The following is a 22,533-nucleotide window of genomic DNA, read 5'->3' as shown; positions in this document are numbered from 1 at the left end:
GAATAAACAGATTGTGAGGTATGCGTTGATGAGACAGCATACAAACAAAACAATGATACAACAACTGTTAGCTAGATAACCTAGGTCTCAAACTATAAACAGATTTAAAGTTTAAACAACAGTAACGTGTAAATCTGAAAATTACCCAGAGACATGCCAACATTAAATGTTGATCTAAATCTAGACAAGCTGTGAATGCATTCAAAATGCTATCCAACATTTGCTTTCATCATCATACTTAAAGGAACAAAACAAACCACATCAACTACAAATGGGGTACTTTATTTGACAAATAATAATTTGAAGGAGTGTGTGCAGATAACCCTGAGCAAACACATACGCATGTATCATCTCGTGCTATCCTACTTCTGTTTCGAGCGATTGGTTACTTTCAAAACGCTTTTTACGTCGCAGTTTATTTTGGTGATTTCATCTTCAGAGTCCACGTGTTGACAATTTAATTCAACCAAAATGTCTTAAGAAACATTTTTAAACTCGTTTGCCTAATAGATAATATCATCCTTGAGGACTAACATTCTATTATATTTATGAAACAATAATAACATTTATGTAATGCAGATAATATTATTACTGCAGTTCTCATCCAATCAACATAGAAAAAAGTAAAGTCACAAAAATACTAAACTTCGAGGAAAAATCAAAACGGAATTTCCTTAATCAAATGACAAAATATAAAGCTCTAGCACACACATCAAACGAATAGACAACAACTGTCATATTCCTGACTTGGTACAGGCATTTTTTTATGAAGGCAATGGTGGATTAACCCTGGTTTTATAGCTAGCTAAACCTCTCACGTATATGATAGTCCCAGCAAATTCCATTATATTGAGAACGATGTGTGAAAAGAACAAACAGATATAATAGGTGAAAATGTCAAAAATAGGGGTACAGCAGTCAACATTGTGTTATATAATCTTAATCACTATAACAACAAACAAATAGGTAACAAAATACATTAGCAAAAATGAAAGACAAGAATATTAACTTTACAATAGCACAATAAAACTATGACGGGATTTATAAGTATAGAGCTACGTCATATGTATCAACGAAACCCCAAAAGGCATATAGACAAATCACATTCGCAAAATGAAAATAAAAAAGAATACAAAAGTTATCATAGAAAATGACAGGATGTTCCCATAGGAATGCCGACAATGTGCCAAATTTAACAGATGTTGTCATAAGAAGCTCAAGCATACTGATCACGTGTTAATCTGTGTAGCATGTTTTTCCTTTTTGTTTACTTTTTACAAAATATGCCGTATGGTATCCCAAAGTAATAAATTTTTAGTGTATGCTACCATTTTTATGCTGAAATGCATTGTGGATTATTTCTTTAAGACGATTTTTCAATTTCAAATCATTAATGGTGGTATACAGCCATACACGGTTGAAAAATCTTTAACTGTCTTGATCGGGATTGATCGAATTGGTCTGATCGGCAGTGTGCTTAATAGAGACTAATACATTTAACCCATGTACTTGAGCACCTTAGTTCATTCCCTGTATGTGTGTTGCTAAATATTTACTTTTCTGTATTGTGTGTTTTTTGTTTTTTTTTTATCTCCCCCGTTTTTTCGTGTCATCTCCCCTTTTAACTGGACAACTGAACATAAGTTTCTTTAAAACATATTCACCACAGGACGTACCGACAGTTTGACGTTTGTCTTTGTGTATATGTAAGAACAGGCATTCACGATGGCAATTTTCAATTGATAAAGACTCGCTGTGACATGCGATAGATTTGTCATTACGTGACAAAGTATAGAATGAAATTAATTTTCCAACCAAAATATTACTATCGTGTTACCTTTCTTTATTTATTACCTCTACCGTAATGTTTTTTTTTTCAAGTTCAAAAAGGAAAATCTGTGCGTGAAAAGCTACGCTTTCAAGAATGTTTCAATTGCAGAGTCTTCACACCTAAATAATTTGATTATCAAAGATAATTGAATTCTAATAAACTAACGGGTCTAATTATTTTAACGAACGTTAACGGAGAATTTAGATTAAAAAAAAATCGTCATAATAATTGCAGAATTTAATGAAATTGGTGTTCGAAAAAAGGTTTGATTTGTTTTTCCTAACTTAGTTTACAAGATAGCTTCAACGTTTATATCTTTCCGTCAGTAATGTCGAACTTATGTTTTCTATCCTTTACAGATTGAAGTTAATTCAGTTTTGCAGACTTCATTGTTTTATCAGATGTCTGCATGGTTTCAATCTGCATTTGTTATAATCAGTATTATATAATTTGTTTGTACATTTGACTTGTATTCTGCTCTTATTGAGTGGTACATATATCTCTAGAGGGAATATATGTCAACATCTGTTTTACAGGATGTTGGAAGACCTGTTTCATCACTTTTATTTAGTTTTAATGGTAAAGTGTAAAACATGGTAAAACTATTTTAGTACAAAAAATAAACACTTTGTAATTTACTTGTTATTATAATGAAATCGATTCGAAAGTTCAAATGTTACGAGTGTTTGTTGTTTGCTATTCTTCGTCTAATTACTTAAAATATGTTGAGCCAAAATTGTAAACATCTAAAAAGTACACAAAAAAGAGAAAACAACTTATCCTCAGCTTATGTTGCAAAACAATACGAACTTTTAATGACAAAATCACTTTTGTCTGCCCCCTTTTAATCAAAAACCCCAAAATCTTTGAAATGTGTGATTCTAGACGTCGGCTTCTTTCCAGTTGGAAATCTATGAAATAACCGGGTTGTGTGTGAATTATCAGGTTTTTCCCCTAAATGATCACTGGTGGTAACAACTTCACAATTATATCATATAATATATTCAAAAAATAAAAGACACGTTTAAACTGTTGACTTGATCTATTTAATATTAAAGAGTAAAGACCATCACAGATTTACTTACGACCATCCTCAACATTTTTATTGTTTTAGTTACGACAATCATGCTCGAATTTTTGAATTACTATTTTACGAAAGTTTGAATGATTTTATATATCAAATTTTATTTCAATACCAACACACTGACGAAAATCGGAAAAGAAAAACTTACTTCCAGAGTAGTCTTCCATTTTAGGCTTACCGTAACTTTGCGTTACGACCATCCGCTCACCACCAGTGAATGATGTACTTAGATAAAATTAAAAAAAATATCTAGCATTTAAAATTGATAATATAAGTCAGAAGAGCAAGACCTAAAGAACAAAATAATCTAAACAAAATTGATAGATTATTTGGAACTCCTTTTGATATATTTGATTTTTTTTAAATGGCGGGGTAAAGCTGACTCGGACATATTACCTTTGAAATTATTTAGCATACGATTTTTTGGGTCTCAATTTATAAGACAATAACTTGAATCTGTTTAAAGTTTGGTAATGACATTTTTGTGTATTGATGAAGTCTTTTAAGAAATAAGAAAAGGAAAGTGGATGATATAGGACAAAATATGCTACTCTGTATCGTAGAGAAATAAACAAAGGAGTACGAAAATTTGATAAACATTCACAGACCTGACATGAGTACATCCGTAAGGGATTAATGTTGTTCTAATTGGATAATTTGTCTTTCTTATAATTGAATATATTGCTGGCAGCAGCAGATCTGTGGAAATCTCTGTTAGATTTATTTACAAATGCTTATACACTTGGGTGGCATACATTGTGTAAAATCATTTAGCTATTGTTATACTTTTATAATATTTCATTTTGAATTTAATTTTGCACAATTGCAGGGTGTCAATTTTACACTATTGTACTCCTTAATGATAAGATAGTCAGTGATAGTGTTGAAGTTTTAAGACTTGATTAAACTCTTATTCATTAGAGGATTTGGGAGAGGCGACAGTTCATAGAGATTTAAAAAATATTTTAGATATCTTCAAGATTGACACATGGGGTCTTTAGGTGATGCTGATCAGGCATAAATACATTATATGTTTTGATTCATAAAAAAATCGATGTTCAATTCCAGTCAATTGTTTGCAACCGATCTCATAACTGGCTTTTGTTTAAAAATACAAGTTATAGAAATATTAATGCAAATAAACTACATAAACACAAGATCTAGCATGTCAAATTGAAACTGATAAACAAAACATATACAAACATATAGAAGTCATGAACACAACATAATTTCAAACATAGAGTGCATAGTAAAATATCATAGAAGATATCAAACTCCGGACAGTGATCGTTTCCGTTCCGGAACTGTTTTCCCTTACTCCATCAATCACTGCCACCGGCTTTCGAAATTCGTTCCAAATTTTGGAACGATTATCTACGCAATAAATTTCCTCAGAACCATTAGTTACCGGCTTGAAAAACTTCAATTTGATAATTTCTTCCCAAAATTTAAACAACTTTTCCTAGATTTAAAAAATGAGCATTAAATTTACGTCCCACACAGGACCTTTATTATGTGTGCATTCTTATCTAAGTTATCTCCCCGAACCCTTTGGAAAGTAAACATGGAGGGAAACGTGAATCAGATATATAATTGAAATGTATGTTAGGCGCATAGTCCCTCCTAAGTCCAAAGGGAAAACAAGCCCAAATGCTGCAACATAAACTTGGACAGGTACAAATGATGATTTGAATGAATATGCGGTTGTCAACGGAGGAAGTTTGGTCTACCAAATTATGCAAGCCTTTCCATGTTTCCTTTGGCTTTTCTCATTATGAACATAAAGGGACATCTTTTATCCATTTATAGTCGGATCCAGGGTGGCCCAGCCCCCCCTTTTTTCCCTGGAAAATGTTGGTTTATTATATAGGGAATCACTGAAGCATGACTGGAAACACCCCCCCCCCCCTTTATTAGGTCATTCAGTGCCCCTTCCCATGTAATATAAGACTGTAGGTTCATATCATTTCTGTTCAAGGTTTAACATTGTTAGTAAAAAATACCAGATAGAAGTAAGGTTCTCTGGGAAAAGTTTTTGCAAATAACATAAACATAAAAATGTACGTGCCATTTTCATTCTTTTCACTTTTGTACTTTCACTATGACAAGACATTCTCAGTATGAAGTAAAGAGGTTGTCAGTTAGACTACAACCCTATATATATAAACTTTAAAGTTTGCATCATTGACATATAGTGAACACATTTGTGACTAATTAACAAATGACCATGTTAACTTGCCCTTCAATATGTTCACTAACTTGAGTAGCACATAATATATTGGCCATTTGATATTTATACAATGATTGGAACAGAAACTCTTAACACATTATGTGCTGTAATATACATGATGATTAAAATATGGAGTTCAGGTATGATTGCTAATGTGACTATCCACCAAAGTTCAAATGATATTGATTTAAGCAACTATAGGTCATACGGTATAACCTGCATGTGCCACAGTCTGCAATGACTAAAACTTATTTAGTAATCTCAGTCATTTTGTCATGTCAAACCTTACAAAATGTGACATATTTTAACATGTGTTCCAGATTTTCTTACCTACAATAGCAATTATAATGTTTATTCAGTTTTATTTTATTTGTGAACAACCACACATCCACCGCTTGAACTTTTTTATGACATCATCAACTCAAGTATGAATATGGTCAGTCTTTCTTTTCACCAATCATGACAGAGGTGTAATGAAACAAGAAAATTCATGAAATCAGCATTTATGTACGTTGTATCTATAATAATTGTTTTCAAAAGTGAATTGTTAAAATAAGTTTGTTCCTTCCAAAATATAATGCTCTGTTGGCATGGTTGGGTGCCGCTAGATACTACCCAGAGGTGGAACCCTGAACAATAATGGACACAACATTCAAGCTTGATACAGCTCTCAATTTGGATTGTGATTATATATATATTTGACATAGCTTGATTTCTTGCACAGATTGAATGTGGACTAAGAACTTTAAATTTTAAAACTGGATATTTCCCTTATAATATGTACATGTAATATGGTATAATATTCAAAATATAAATACATGTTGAGATTCAGCATATCAAAGAATCAGAAGAATTGAACTTTTAATGAAAACTAATTAAGTTTAGTTTTGGACCCTTAGAACTTCAATGTGGACTAATTTAATAATGGGGCTCAAAATCTAAATTCATGGTTAGATTCAGCATAACAAACAAACCTTAATATTTATTTTTTATAAAAATCAAACAAAAACTTTAATTTTGGACCGGTTGGACCATCTTGTACAGATCCCTTCTCTTATACTTTAGTTATTGTCTAAAAACTAAATGTCTCCCAATGATGACATCACCATACCATTACACATTAGTGTAGAGTAGTATTCGGGCCCGTATGCGGATCGGAACTGGAACTGCCGGGGAGTTTGAGAAGATATATAAAAGTTAAAAGGGTGCCGTATACGGTGCAGGAAATGCTTACCATTCCGGAGCACCTGATTTCACTCCCGGGTTTTAGTGGAGTTTGTGTTGTTTCTTATTTATTATTTGTAACTATTGATGTAAATGTCTTTTGGTTTTATGAGTCTTTGTTTACTCCTTGGTTTTGATTGTTATTGTCTTAAAAGAATAGGATCTCACTTTCATCAAATTAATATCATTCAGCTATTCTTTAGATTTATTTTGCAATGCGTAAAAATAAGATCTACTCACCACTACAATAAACTTTATGAAATAATCATTTTGGTTCTAAAGATTAAAAGTAGTTTACCATATTCATTGAGACATGCCGTAAACAAATTTAACAAAGATTACAAAAGGTTCGTCACTACTTTCTAAATGTTGATGATAAATATAAAGGTGATGAGTATTGACTGACAATTGATTCCTTAAAAGGGCTGACAATACTTTAAAAGTACTTGATAATTTCTCGTTTTTAACTAAAAGTACATCGGAGGCCCGGTACAAAGTAAAACACAGTACTTTATAGCAGTATCACAGCCTATACGGTACAAATTTAAAACACAATACTATTTTTAAAACCGTATCACAGCCCATAGGTCTTCATTGTCTGATCCTTTAATATTAGTAGCTGTATGTAGAGTAGTTTTATACACAAACGCCATACATGAACAGTGTAAAAACACAATCATTTCCAATACCAAAGTAAAGATGTGAACAAAACTTTAATACAGTAAAAAGAAAAAGAAATAACACACTTAGTTTGGAAAATAAAAAGATAAATAAGATCAATATATGTTCTAGTAACCTTATAAAAAAAAAAGCAAAAAACCTCGGTGGTAAACTCTTCCTTAGTAAAATAAATTTCATATTTGTCGATAGATTCATTTAATTTTGAAAGATTTCAAATATTGAAGAGATCATTTATAAGAGCTTAACGAAAATTTGAGAAGTACAATGTATAATGAAAATTAAAATACTGGTAAATTGTAATGAAACATGCAGAAATATTGGTTTACTATATTGATAATAATTTTAAAACATATGAAGCATTTTATATGTTTGAACTACATTATCAATAGCAGTAGAGCGGAGAAAAGCTTATAACCCTTCATTAATTTCAACCAGATTTTCAGTCATTACAAAGAATACAAACCATAGTTTATCTCGTAATAATATTGATATGCTAGTTTCATCTTCCTTTCAGATAGCAAGATGAAGAATCATTAATAATGTTTTATTACACAAATATTTCTTATACCAACCTAGTTCTAAGTAGTGAAGAGAAATTTACTGTAAGTTTTAAAGTAGTTTTGTCTGTGATCAGTTTGCATTATTTTTGTGCAGTGTAAAATGCTTCCGTCCAACAGTGGAAAAATATTTTTTTTTATAGTCTTTTTAAGTCTCGCAAATGTATCATTGAATAATGAGAAATCCGTTTTTGATTTTGTTTTCTCTTTATGTATGATATACGACCCAAATAACCTGTTTTGTTTAGTCTGTAAGGCAAGACTTAATGAAAGTTAAAGATAAATTTTGTCTAGAGTATAAATTTATAACTGAGTCTTAAAACTAACATAAGAGTTATATATTGCTGTAAAAGTTACTCATTTTCTTTCTTTAAAATATCTATCAAATGCAAGGATACAATGCATGCAAAGCTTAGATATTGGCAAAAGCTTTTTTTAGAGGGTAAAGATAGTACAAAAACAAAAAGAAATATGTATGCTGAATTTTATATACATGTACAATGAAAAGTATTTATTTATGTTGTTTTAGTTTAAACATATTTTATTTGTATATGTACAGCTCTTTGTAAGAACCAGGCAGAGTGCGATACATGATGGTTTCAGATTTTATCTATAATTGGCCTAGTAGAAGCAGTTAATGAATATTGCTCAAAAAAAAAATTTAAGTGGGAAAATATGAGTGGTTGTCATGGTAACGGACACTTTATTTTTTGGTCGTTAAGCTTGGTAAAATCTTTAAAAAACAGCTAAATCACCACAATTCAGAGCCTGCTTATGAATAGAATCATGCATTTTTCATTAATGTTCAAATCTAACATTGATAGAACTTGGTTTAAGCTTCATTTTAATGAAGATTGCATGTCAACCAAATTTGTAATTTTTTTGAAAATTTTTGCGAAAAAATGCATATTTTCAACATTTCTGAAATTGGGATTTTTTCGAAATTAACAAATTTTCTCAGATGTTTTTCAAAAAAGTGCAAATGTGTACAGAATAGTTAGCACTGTAGTTATGAAGTTTGGATACTACTTTACCAAATTGAATAGAAAAATGCGTGGGATTTTTTCAGTTTTATCACCATAGCAACCGATTTTTTCCTTGGAAACGGAGTTTTATTTGCAAAATATTGCAGTTTAAGAGCTTAAATGTCTTGGATTTTTTCATTACCGATAAGAAAATACATAAAAACTTTAAATTACTATCATCAAGTGTTGTTGACTTCAATTGTTACCACAGAAACACATATTAACCATAGCAACATCCGCTCTGAAACTGCATAAATAGAAATTTATGTAAAAAAATACATAAATAGAGGGTGTTTATTTTCAAATTGGAACATGACTGCATGCTTTGCTTCACTCACAGTCTTGTCTGTTTTTTTTTCCTTCAGATTTTTCAATAAATGTAATATATAATGTAATATTGGGGTTAGAAAGTAAAAAAGGGGGGTAGGTTCAATTTTTTAAAGATATCATACATGAAGATTTTTGAAAAGATAACGTTTGGTCGGCAAGCCTGATTATAAATAGAATCATTTTTTTTTCTCTCAGAAATTTCTTATATAACATCGATATAACTTTGTTTTAGCTTCAGAGCTAAGTTAAGGTACATTGTAGTTGTCATGTTTTGGGATTTTTGTCAGATTTTGGGAAACCTCAAGTTTTATTCATTTGAATGCCTTAAGAATAAATTTGTAAGGGTTCTGCGGAACCCAGTGTCTTGCCTACTTTTGCTGTAAATCGCAGGCTCAACAGAAATGAGGAAAAAAATCGGTAAAAATATTCCTCTTGATACTATCTTTTGATTGTAAGAAGCTTCTGTCCAAGTTTGGTAAAAATCCAGGATCGTTTATGAATCTAATAAATGTTTTAAAAACTTTTACTGCAGACTGTATGTCATGTTAACTGGAAGAAAATCTAAGTCCATTTAAAAGTAAAATACGGAAAAAATGGATTTATCTTTTTACAAAATTTACTTCTTGATACTATCTTATGATCATAAACAAGCTTCTGTTCAAGTTTGGTACAAAACCAGCATGCCCAGGATAGTTTGAGAAAGTTATTAAAATTCTAAAAACTTTAACCACAGAGTAAATGTAATGTTTCCCCGCAGAAAAAAATAAGTCCATTTATTATAAGTAAAATACGGAAAAAAATAGAATTTTATTTTTCCAAAATTTACTTCTGGATACTATCTTATGATCATTGGTATCTTGTAGAGAGTTGTCTTATTAACAATTATACCACATCTTAAGATCAAATGGTCACTTTTAGAAATTTCTTTATAGTTAACCAACAACATTCAAACTTGATCTCTGTTTTGTGGTAATAAGCATTGTGTATACATGTTTCATAAGATTTGATTGAGGCAAACTATAATTGCTTAATAGAAACCAACTTTGTGACGACTAATGTACTGACGGACATAGATTAAACCTACTACAACGCCCCCTCTCCCCTCCCAAATTGCGGCGCGGCCATAAAAGTGTTTATTTTAGTTTTTGCCATTGTACCTTGAATCGATCAAATGTGTGCACAACGCGTGGGACCTCGGATATTTATCCTTTTTTAACACATGGGACACTAAAGTCTTGTATTCATGAATGATTACAACTTGTTGGGACTAGAAAACATTGATAATTACAAAGAAAAATAGCATTGGTATGTACTGCGCTGTTTCTAGTGTTGCATTTAATTAAATAAGACCATGTGTGGAATTTGTCTTCAAATTATTACTGTTATTAATCTTGTATTTATACAAATATTCTCAGCTTAGTGGTTTCATTCCAAATCTCGGGATTAATGCAGTCTTTTATAAAGGTTACATATTTATCCAAATATGTAACCTTTATAAATTTAAAAAGGTATAAAAATCCCAAAACATGACAACTACAATGTACGATTAATTACGTTTGAAGTTGGATTCATAACAAACTGGACTTATATATATTACAGTTAATTGCTATTAATAAGTATTGCAATATGCATTTTGTTTTTATAAATTATCAGTATTTAGTTCTAATATAATCTTTAAGCAATCCTAATTCTATCTCACTTTTGAATTATAGTTTTTCATGTGTGACGTCATGCTGTTTCTAAATTTCATAAATTCAAATGTGGCATAACGTTTGCCTTTTCGCCATCGTATGTGACGTCATTTTTTTTAATTGCGTTGACGCCTGGACTGATTCGGGTGTGTCTATGCTGTATTGAACTTGGCATCATGTATTCGGGTTTAGTTTTCTGTAATAAGTTAATACTTCAGTTTCATTATGAATATATCTTTCACATTCATTTGTTCAAATTTACTGTTTGCAATACTAGTAGCATGAATCGTTCTATATAAAAGTGTTCTTATCCCGGGCATAAAAACAATGCCGTATTTGGCAAAACCTTTTCAACTTTTGATCTTCAATGCTGTACAACTTTGTACTTTTTTCAATTTCGATCTTTTATATCTGGGCGTTATGTATTCGGGTTTAGTTTTCTGTAATTAGTTAATACTTTAGTTTCATTATGTATATCTCTTTCATATTCATTTGATAAAATTTACTGTTTGCAATAGCATGAATTGTTCTATATAATAAGAATGTTCTTATCCCGGGCATACAAACAATGCCGTATTTGGCAAAACCTTTTCAACTTTTGATCTTCAGTGCTGTACAACTTTGTTCCTTTTTTTCACTTTCGATCTTTTATATCTGGGCGTCACTATTGAGTCTTGTGTGGACTAGACGCGTTTTTGGCGTATTGAATTTTAAACCTGATGCTTTTTGTTATCTATTAATCATGCTTTTCTTTGTCTAATATGGTCTCCTTTTTATTTGTATTGTAGTCCTGTAATATTATGTTGTCATTTCAATGTTATATTTAACTTTGCCATTAAAGTGCGAGGTTTGGCATGCCATAAAACCAGGTTCAACCCACCACTTTTATTCCCCTTTAAAAGTGTCCTGTACCAAGTCAGGAAGATGGCCATTGTTATAATATTGTTCGTTTCTGTGTGTGTGTTGCATTTTAACGTTGAGTCGTTTGTGTTTTCTCTTATTTTTTAGATAAGACGTGGCACGGTACTTGTCTATCCCAAATTCATGTATTTGGTTTTGATGTTATATTTGTTATTCTCGTGGTGTTTTGTCTATTGCTTGGTCCGTTTCTGTGTGTGTTGCGTTTCGGTGTTGTGTCGTTGTTCTCCTCTTATATTTAATGCGTTTCCCTCGGTTTTAGTTTGTTACCCCGATTTTGTTTTTTGTCCATGGATTTATGAGTTTTGAACAGCGGTATACTACTGTTGCCTTTATTTACAGAGACAGATACAGAAAATAGGGGCGTAATTCATGTAAAGGTTAAAAAAAACGTTGAGAATAGCAAAATATTTTTTTTGAAATTTGAACCTAAAACAAGATGCTCCGCAGGGAGCAGCTTTATACGACCGCAGAGTTCGAACCCTGAACATTGGGGCAAGTATGGACACAACATTCAAGCTTGATACAGCTCTGAATTTGGATTGAGATTAAATAGTTGACACAACAAAGGTTTCTGACGCATAATGAATGTGGTCTCAGAACTTAACTTAAAAGCTTTAAATTTTAAATTGGACATTACCTATTATGGTCCAATATCCAAAATCAAAATACATGGTTAGATTCAGCATATCAAAGAACCCCAAGAATTCAATTTTTTATGAAATCAAATAAAGTTCAATTTTGGACCCTTTAGACCTCAATGTGGACCAATTTGATAACCGGTCCCAAACATCAAAAATCTAAATACATGATTAGATTAAGCAAATATCAAAGAACCCCAAATATACAATTCTGTTGAAATGAAACAAAGTTTAATTTTGAACCCCAATTTGGACCAACTTGAAAACTGGGCCTATAATCAAAAATCTAAGTACATGTTTAGATTCAGCATAGCAAAGAACCACAAGGATTCAATTTTTGTTGATATCAAACAAAGTTAAATTTTGGACCACAATTTGGACAAACTTGAAAACTGGGCCCATAATGAAAAATCTAAGTACATGTTTAGATTCAGCATAATTATCAAAGAACCCCAAGGATTCAATTTTTGTTAAAATCAAACTTAGTTTAATTTTTGACCCTTTGGACCTTAATGTAGATCAATTTGAAAACGGGACCAAAAATTAAGAATCTACATACACAGTTAGATTCGGCATATCAAAGAACCCCAATTATTCAATTTTTGATGAAATCAAACAAAGTTTAATTTTGGACCCTTTGGGCCCCTTATTCTTAACCCGTTTGGACCAAAACTCCCAAAATCAATCCCAACCTTCCTTTTATGGTCATAAACCTTGTGTTTAAATTTCATAGATTTCTATTTACTTATACTGAAGTTAGGGTGCGAAAACCAAGAAAAATGCTTATTTGGGCCCCTCTTTGGCCCCTTATTCCTAAACTGTTGGAACCAAAACTCCCTAAATCAATTCCAACCTTCCTTTTGTGGTCACAAACCTTGTGTAAAAATTTCATAGATTTCTATTTACTTAAACTAAAGTTATAGTGCGAAAACCAAGAAAATGCTTATTTGGGCCCTTTTTGGCCCCTAATTCCTAAACTGTTGTGACCAACACTCCAAAAATCAATCTCAACCTTCTTTTTGACACACACACACAAACACACACACACACACACACACAAAACAAGATATAATGTTATCGGAGTCTTGAACTTATGAGATGTATGTAGAACGACGCATAGTAAGGAATAATTCATAATTGATATAATTAGTTTGCTTGATAATTTTGATATGATAATCTTGCCGGTAATAGCATTATTATTTTACCGGGATTAGCACAATTCCAACTTAGCAGATGTATTCTATTTGTCTATCTCGGAGATCCTGAATTTTAATTGCGGGATAGTAGTACAACAAAGGAGTTATTAATGATATGTTAATAGCTACATGTATATTTAAAGAGGATTCCATTATACTGGACTTCTGATATTAGCGATCAACAATTGACTATTATTATTTTTTTTAAGTCACCACCAACTTAAAATGTGTTCAATTTGCCTGTCCATCTATCCGTCCGTCCATCACACTTAGTTTCAGTTTAGAAATGCTTTGACCAAATGATTCTATTATTGGTTTGTTAATATTATGTTACTGGTCAATTTTGTGATTTATGCTGGAATAACATCTTAGACAGGTGTGTGCCTTAAGAAATTAAGAATTTTCTTACAATTGTTAGGGCCATATCTATCTTGCCTTGCCATAAGCCAGGTTGGCCCAGTTATTGTAAACCCATGAAGTTCATCATCTGCTAACTTCCAAAAATTGATAATCAGATGATGAACTCGGAACAAAGTCCAACCAAATGCAATTATCTTTTTAAGTATCTACTTGTATGCAACATTCTAAAAAATCAACATACCCCCTACCCCCCCCCCTCCAACCCCAATGTTACATTATATATTACATTTATTGAACAATCTGAAGGAAAAAAACCCAGACAAGACTGTGAGTGAAGCAAAGAATGAAGCCATATTCCAATTTGAAAATAAACACCCTCTATTTATGTATTTTTTACATAAATTTCTATTTTTGCAGTTTTAAAGTGGATGTTGCTATGGATAATATGTGTTTCCGTAGTAACAATTGAAGTCAACAACACTTGACGATAGTAATTTAAAGTTTGAGTTGGCTTTTATGTATTTTCTTATTGGTTATAAAACAATTCAGGACATTTAAGCTCTAAAACTGCAATATTCTGCAAATAAAAACTCTGTTTCCAAGGAAAAAATCGGTTGCTATGGTGATAAAACTAAAAAAAATCCCACGCATTTTTCTATTTAATTTGGTAAAGTAGTATCCAAACTTCATTACTACAGTGCTAACTATTCTGTACACATTTGCACTTTTTTGAAAAACACCTGAGAAAATTTGATAATTTCGAAAAAATCCCAATTTCAGAAATGTTGAAAATATGCATTTTTTCGCAAAATTTTTCAAAAAATATACAAACTTGGTTGACATGCAATCTTCACTAAAATGAAGCTTAAACCAAGTTGTATAAATGTTACATATGAACATTAATGAAAAATGCATGATTCTATTCATAATCCGGCTCTAAAATGTGGTGATTTAGCAAATTTTTCAATGATTTTACAATGCTTAACAACCCAAAAATAGTGTGTCCGTTACCATGGCAACCACTCATATTTTAACACTCAAAATTATTTTTTGAGCTTTACTTGTTTATTGCTTCTATTAGTCCAATTATAGATAAAATCTGGAACCCCCCATATATCACATGTATATGGCACTCTGCCTGGTTCTTATAAAGAGCTGTACTTAAATACAAATTGGATAAGACACAAGTCAAACAGACTTATGAAGTCTTCTCCATTTAACATTTATAACAATATGATACAAAAATATATGTATGAGCATGCATGTTTAGAATGGTATATCTATTTAGTATATATATATATAAATGGATCAAAAAACGGAAAATTGAAGAAAAAAGAAAATAATAATAATACAGAAAAAAAAAAGAGAGAAAAGATGAATAAATAAATGAATATTTAGAAAACAGAAACATAAAAAAAAATTTAATTTATGTTGTTTAAGACCGTATGGTGTCCTTTCATAGTCAGTTGTCCCAATGGCAATCGTATCACATCTTCTTATTTCTACATTTTGATTGATTAAAGTAGATTTGGGTTCTAAATTAAAATCCATAGATTTTTTTTTAATAATTTGACATAATGTAATCTATGTCATCTTTTTTTTCTCTTAAAAATATAATAAAAAGTATTGATCACCGGCACTTTTTTTTATTACTTCAGGTTGTGCAAAATTGTCAGATTTTTTATAAATTATGCAGGAAATAAAAATCCTCTTACAATATGCTTTTAGATAAGAAAAAGCAAACAATGGGATCACCGGACTTGTTTTCGTGCTACAAAATCACATTCGCAACACATTTATTAAAAAAATAACTTTATCTAGATGTATCTTCCTTATATGGCAAAGTTATAATTAAAAAAAACACCTAATAAAACAAAACCATTCTGTATTTTGGTAAAATACAGCCATAAATATAATTTTCTTTATAAACATGAAAAGTCTTACACACGAATTACATACTACTTTTGAAATTTGCGCATTTCATTAAAGATCTAAAACTATCGTTATCTGCTATTTCAAAATCTAAGATGGCGGAAAACGGCATAAGTACCCGAAGATGACCATGCGAGGGCTTTACAGACAGTCAGTGTAGTTAAAAACCCCGTAAGGTACATTAAACGAATAAAGAAAACCACGTATCTCAGCGGCATCAACATTATTTTCTCTAAGAACAGAAAATATGAGGAGACAGCCAGGCACTAATATTTTTTCCTTATCTAAGAAATAGCAAAAGGTCCGTTTTATTAACACAGAAACTGCGACTTTATCAAATGTTCAAAATTATGTATTGTGTTGTTGGGTTTTCGACTGTTTAACCGTATTAACCAACATCAGGAACATAAACATTGACTGTTAGATATACTGTTCCCAGCCAACATCTTCCTTTATCATTATTTTGACCTATTTTCTAGCTGATGACATCGTGCAATAACCCCATAAAAGTATTTTTAAAAGTATTTTCATTTCATAATTCTATCTGAAAAACGAAATATGTCCTCAGACACACTGAAAAATCATTAATAAAACAAATAAAAGTATAATACAATGAACATATTTTAATAAAATTAATGTTATTTTGACATTTTTTATGGCTTTCATTTATAAAAACAGGATGATTTTTTTTATCTTTAACTTTATCATAATTAGCTATTTTGTAGATTTCAAATACTGAGCATGAAATAAAATTATAAAAATCAGGAGATGAGGTATGATTGCCAGTGAGACAACTTCACATCAATGATGGTTGCCGTACGGTCAAACAATGAGCAAAACCCCGCATACCACGGTAAGCTGTTCGGAATGACAAAATATGAAGCAACTCAAATAAGAAAACCAGTAGTCTGGTTTATTCTACAACAATAAACAGAAACAACTATAACAACAAACAACTGGTTTTAATGGCACCCTAAATACCTGCTACAAGACATGACTGGGTTAGACATATTTGTGGACGCTCAATCCTCCCCTCAACTGCTACGGTTAAAATCAGTTGTATTGATCGTTGATTGTTGATTAGTTTACGTCCAGACAATAAATAAATTCAGTACGCCATTCAATAACGTTTAAAATGAACACCATTCTAATAATGATTATGCACTGTGTTACATCTAAGTAAGTTCTATGGAATAATAAGCACAACCATAGATGTTTTTGTTTTTTATTTATTCAAATGGTATTTTCATTCAGACAAAATTCAGCCTTGGTAATGGAATCGGTATTATCTATTTTGAATACTAAACTGATATAAATCTGTTGTTATAGTTACTAATATACCTATTTCGACAACGGATAGTCGGACTAATCAATATGATACTGTAAAAATTGACATCAGTAAATACTAATATATAATGCTACAATGCAGTTGGTTTTTGAATTAACATTTGCTTGGAAGTATTTTATATAATAAATCGGGTTATCTTAGTAACTTAATATCACATTGCTTACAAAAACAGGTTTATGGTTCTTCCGTGAACATTCCTTGCAAAACTCAAAATATACAAGTAATCTTTTTCTTTACAAGTGATTTTATATTAAAAGTATCGCATACAATGTCAGTCTGGCTACTTTATATCAATTTGGTGTACTGAATCCTTACATAAAATAAAAGGGTAAGTCCAATAATCTGAGACTAAACTATAACTGACCTACCCCATCCCCCACACCCCCAACACCACCACCACCAAACCCTAATTAACTTGTGACGAACCAATCATTTGTTGCTTGTGATTTCAAATATTTTGAGATGAAAAGCGAAAAAAAACCTAGGTAAACGTTTTATGCAGGTTAATGTTGTACACACGTTTAGACTTGTTAACAGGCTTGGTATCATCGAAGGTTTTAGACTTGTTAACAGGGTTGGTATCATCGAAAGGTTTTAGACTTGTTAACAGGGTTGGTATCATCGAAAGGCTTTAGACTTGTTAACAGGGTTGGTATCATCGCAAGGTTTTAGACTTGTTAACAGGGTTGGTATCATCGCAAGGTTTTAGACTTGTTAACAGAGTTGGTATCATCGAAAGGCTTTAGACTTTTTAACAGGGTTGGTATCATCGAAAGGCTTTAGACTTGTGAACAGGGTTGTTATCATCGAAAGATATACATTCTTTGAATGGCCGATGAATTGAGAGGGTTTAAAGAACAATACCATCTTTTTTTCCACATATAAGCCTTTGTCAAATTGGCATTTTTCTTAAAACATTGTCCAGAATTTATCTTTGATTCAAATAAAGAAATTTTTGCCGTGAGTGAAGTTGTATCATGTTCAAAAGTACAGTGAAAATTTGAAATAACATTTCATTGAATATAAGGTAATCACTGGAAGTAAAACAAACCAAATTTTCACTCCCATATCATGTTTACAAGCTTTTGATATATCGTACATATTTTAACTTTCTAAGAATTCGTGACCTATTACCATAACCGTAAATAGCACTGATTGTAATCATAAACGCTTACTGTTTTAATAATTTTTTTTTTATATTTATGTTTACGCAACACGTCAACCTATTGGCCTTGTAAACTGTCAACACTCTTAACCAGTCTAAAAATAATTGTCGAAAATAATTAAAGAAACGCATTATTCCTTGAACTGTGTCAACAAGTCAATAATAAATTGTTTCTATTTACTGTACTCCTTCGTCAAAGCAATGCATATCCGTACATACAGGTACTTGATACTTCAAATAATAGAAGACCTACAAAAACAAGGACCAACCCTTAACTATAACTAATCTACCTGCATACCAATTAAACCATTTGCAAATAAAACAATGTTTACACTTTATAATTTATAGGATGATAAGGAACTGAAAAACAAAAACAAATACTTTTGACAACAATGCAAACAAGATGGTTAATCCAAGTGAAGTAATCTGAAACTGCGTCGAAATAATTACACATCCTTTCATAAAAGCTGAGCGAATTGACCGAAAAATAAACTGATTATAACTGTAAATTGTACGCAGAAAATATGTTTCCTATAAATACCAAATCACTCCCATAAAACAATTGATTAATATATATGTATGTGTATTATAATGTAATCCATATTGACAGTTGCTGGAAGATGTTCAAACTCAAACTAAAACTACAATACAACGAATATATAAAGTCATGAAGAACATTTAAGAAATTATTTTATGAGCTTTTCTTCAATTATAGTGAAATGTGAAATATATTACTACAAATATATATGCAAAAATATACTGTTAAGCCAAAATAATAATAACATATAGACTTGAACAGAGATTAACACTATATGACGTTTCAATTGACGTTCAACGTGGGCCGAAAAATAATGTAATAATCAACAAATTCAATTTTAGTTTTGACAAATCATAAAAGCTACGTAATAACTTACGTTATTGCGTAAAAGCTTAAGAAACTGTCATCATTTATTGAATATTCTTCTGATGATTTTAATATACTGGTCGACAAAAGTAACGATGCACAAGTTTAAATTTATCATAAAATATAATAAATAGGAAAAACAAAAAAAAGCAAACAATTATTATAGAATGCATATATGAGTAAAGTAATCTGATCAAACTGAAAAGCGAGAAAATACCACGTTATTGCAAACAGGGGTCAAATGTACTTTGCAGAAAATGATGACAAAAGTCGGAACTTAATTCCGAAAATGAGAACTAAATATCAAAATATCTGCAAAGTCATTCGAAATTGTAAGCAGTTAAAGTTTGAATTTCTAATAACAATTTATTTGAATTTTGGGGTTTAATAACAAACATTGCAAACACAAAAAATCGCGTATCTGAATTTTTAATCTACAAGTATAGTACCATTGCAAGTTTCGCCGTGATGATGCTGGACAAAAGTTAGGGGACAATACCAAGTCTTGACAATTAGAACCATGAGTTGAAAAATAATAATGGTCAAAAACAAAATGGACGATTAAACAAGTAGCCGTCTATAACACACAAACAACTAAAAATTGAGCAATACAAACAACACGAAAAGGGGGTTAAACTCATTTTACTCTTGAAGGGTACTTAGTAATCATTTCCTGCTCAACAGCAAATAACACCCCTTAAATATATGTAACCTCAACTTATTCGTATATTTAAAGATCCTTTGTGTCAATTGCTTTGTAGAGGTCCAACTATTTCAATTAACCATTATATTCTCCATATCTTTCAGAACTCCACAAATGAATTAAGCATTTGATTTTTGTTCATCCTGACGATCTCGGTAATATTTTCCACTGGATATATCATTTGAAACCTAATGTGTTTTTCATCAGGCAAACACTGAATATTTTTAGGATCTCTTGACTACAATAATATCTAAAATTATTAATAATTAGATGTTAACTGTTTTGTATTGATTGATTGATGTTTGCTTAATGTCCAGTGTCAAAAGTTGTATGCAATACGATAACTAATTATCCTAAACTAAACAAATCAACACATTAGTAGGAACATTATATTGACTATCACATCTTTCATTTGTAATACAACTGTTAAGTAGAAATTGGTAATCTAAGTTACTTTATAGAAAACCCGAAGCGTATTTTTGTTATTTCAGTTTTGGATTTAACAGAAAACGTAAATTTTACAAATGCTAACGCCTTTCTGTAGCATATCTGCAAAACTGATGTTAAATGGGACAAGATCAAATGCAACTATCTGAAATAGTTTCGACCGGATATATTTGTCAATGGTTTTGAGTATTAGGAGTACAGAATGGAAAGAAGGAATGTGTCAAAGCACTACTAACACGTTAGCTCCATACAAGGAATTCTATATTTAAATATACAATTCCTTGCTCTATACTATAGATAATCTGATTGAATGAATCAACCACGATCCCTCCCGTTAGTAGAGTAGTATCATGCCAGAATACATTTTACGAGAAGAACATAACCCGTATCATGCCAATGACTGGTTTTTGAAGAAATGTGCTTATTTCAAATGCAAATACCCTATGAATGAATACATACACAAGTAATTCGATTAAGCTATGAAAAAACCATACGATGGAGGCAAGGTTGCATCACAATCTAAAAACGGATAATTTACAATAGGAAATGAAAAAATCATCTATTTTATCGTACATGTTAGTGTTAGGTTTCCAGTAAGAGATATAGATACTACAACCCAGGAATAGGCCGTGTCCATTTTTTTTTTGTATAAGCTTTATAATTTTATTTTAAGTAAGTTCAAGAAGATAAATCAATTATGTGTACAAACTGAATATATCATTGAGAGCTAAAATATCATCCAAAAATATCTTAAACTGTTTTTTTTTTAAATTTTAGTATCAGAATGTTTCGATTGTTTGTTTACTATTTTCAATCTTTACAAGTTGATCTCTGATCATCATTCCGTTATTATTTTTTATGCGGTTTTATTTCATTTAAAAAAAAAAACCAGAAGAAACAGGTTGTTAGATGAAAGTGCATGTTAATAATTAATTGATAGAAACTAACCTCACAAAAACTACCAATCCTAGATCAGACAGATCATCCTTCAGATCATCAAGATTCGCTTGCACAAGTAAACGCTGTCTTGGTGTCAAATACATATTCAAGTTTTCCTTTCCAACTTTCGTTTTTCCGGGCGTTTTATTTCCCATTTTCGAAATGCTGTCTTGAAATATCACAAATGAAAACAAATTTTACATTTCAAAAAAGAAATTAACATGACAGATGTGCGAGCACATTGTTTTATCAGAGAACATCCTTTTACATGTATAAGCTTTTCTATTTAAGTCCATGAATACAAAGATAGAGCAGCAATATGATTGTCAGAATTAACCATTAAAGCAACTGTTCTGTGACGTGTTAAAGATCGTTTATATTTCTCGAAATAACCAATTGCTATAGAGAAATTGTAATTGTAGTCACATGCTAGGACTAATCCAGGTTGTATCAATCTGATCCATGATAAAAACTGGTGTATTTAAAACGTTAGCATTTACGTTTATTTGTTTTGACAGATAAATTAGCGGAACTCTATTAACACGAATAGAAACAATAAAAACTGTTCTTCTCAATAACTCATATCGTAACAAGAAACTTTCTCTTTCTGCTACCTGCTTCGACATAAAGATAAGATTATGAGTGCATTGATGCAATTAATTATTATGTCTATATTTAATGCATGAATAAAAATGAACTGTTCATCATCATACAGTTAAAGAGTAATTAAGTCAAATTAAGTTTCCGGAAGTGAATTAATCTCTGCCAGATTTCTTTAGTGCTTTAATGGTAGTCAGATAATTGTCTTGATCTTTTCAATCTATCGATTTGATAAACATGTTGATTGGTATATAAATCAGCTACGAAATGAAAGAATAACGTTGGGTAATCGTAAAGTTCTCACTGATGACATAAAATTTGACTTGTTTCAACTGTAATTCTAATAAACTAAACATAAAATCAACTAGTATATAAAATGAGTCCCTTTTTTTACATAATTTAGGAGTTTAAGTGCGGATTCAAACATAGTTTTACCTCGACCCTATGATACTTGACATTTTCGTTCAATATATCATATTAATCGTTACATGTGGATCAATATGGCGAATTGAGACAGGTAGGCGACAATTGTATACTATTGTATTATACATATATGTAGTTGTTAATTTCTGTGTCCTTTGATCTATTTTGGAGAGATATCTCATTGGCGATCATTCAGCATCTTCTTTTCATATTTTTCTAAAATTCCTCCTTCCATATCTCAAACTTGGATATGTATGCGGGCTCATTTCGAAGGTGAGACATATTCACAAATAAAATTTTGGGG

The 22,533-nt window shown here is 31.0% G+C and overlaps 1 long non-coding RNA gene across 1 annotated transcript in view; it reads right to left on the bottom strand.

Moving 5' to 3' along the window:
* The window catches only part of LOC143067488 (uncharacterized), a 49,333-nt gene extending 27,499 nt beyond the window's left edge, over positions 1 to 21,834 (bottom strand). The window contains exon 1 of the long non-coding RNA XR_012975957.1: positions 21,216 to 21,834. This is a non-coding gene — a long non-coding RNA (uncharacterized LOC143067488). The remainder of the gene's footprint in view (positions 1 to 21,215) is intronic.
* Positions 21,835 to 22,533: the final 699 nt, after the last annotated feature.

This window comes from Mytilus galloprovincialis, chromosome 3 (genome assembly GCF_965363235.1).
Source record: "Mytilus galloprovincialis chromosome 3, xbMytGall1.hap1.1, whole genome shotgun sequence".
NCBI lineage: Eukaryota > Metazoa > Mollusca > Bivalvia > Mytilida > Mytilidae > Mytilus > Mytilus galloprovincialis.
This window is presented reverse-complemented; position numbering and strand designations above follow the sequence as displayed.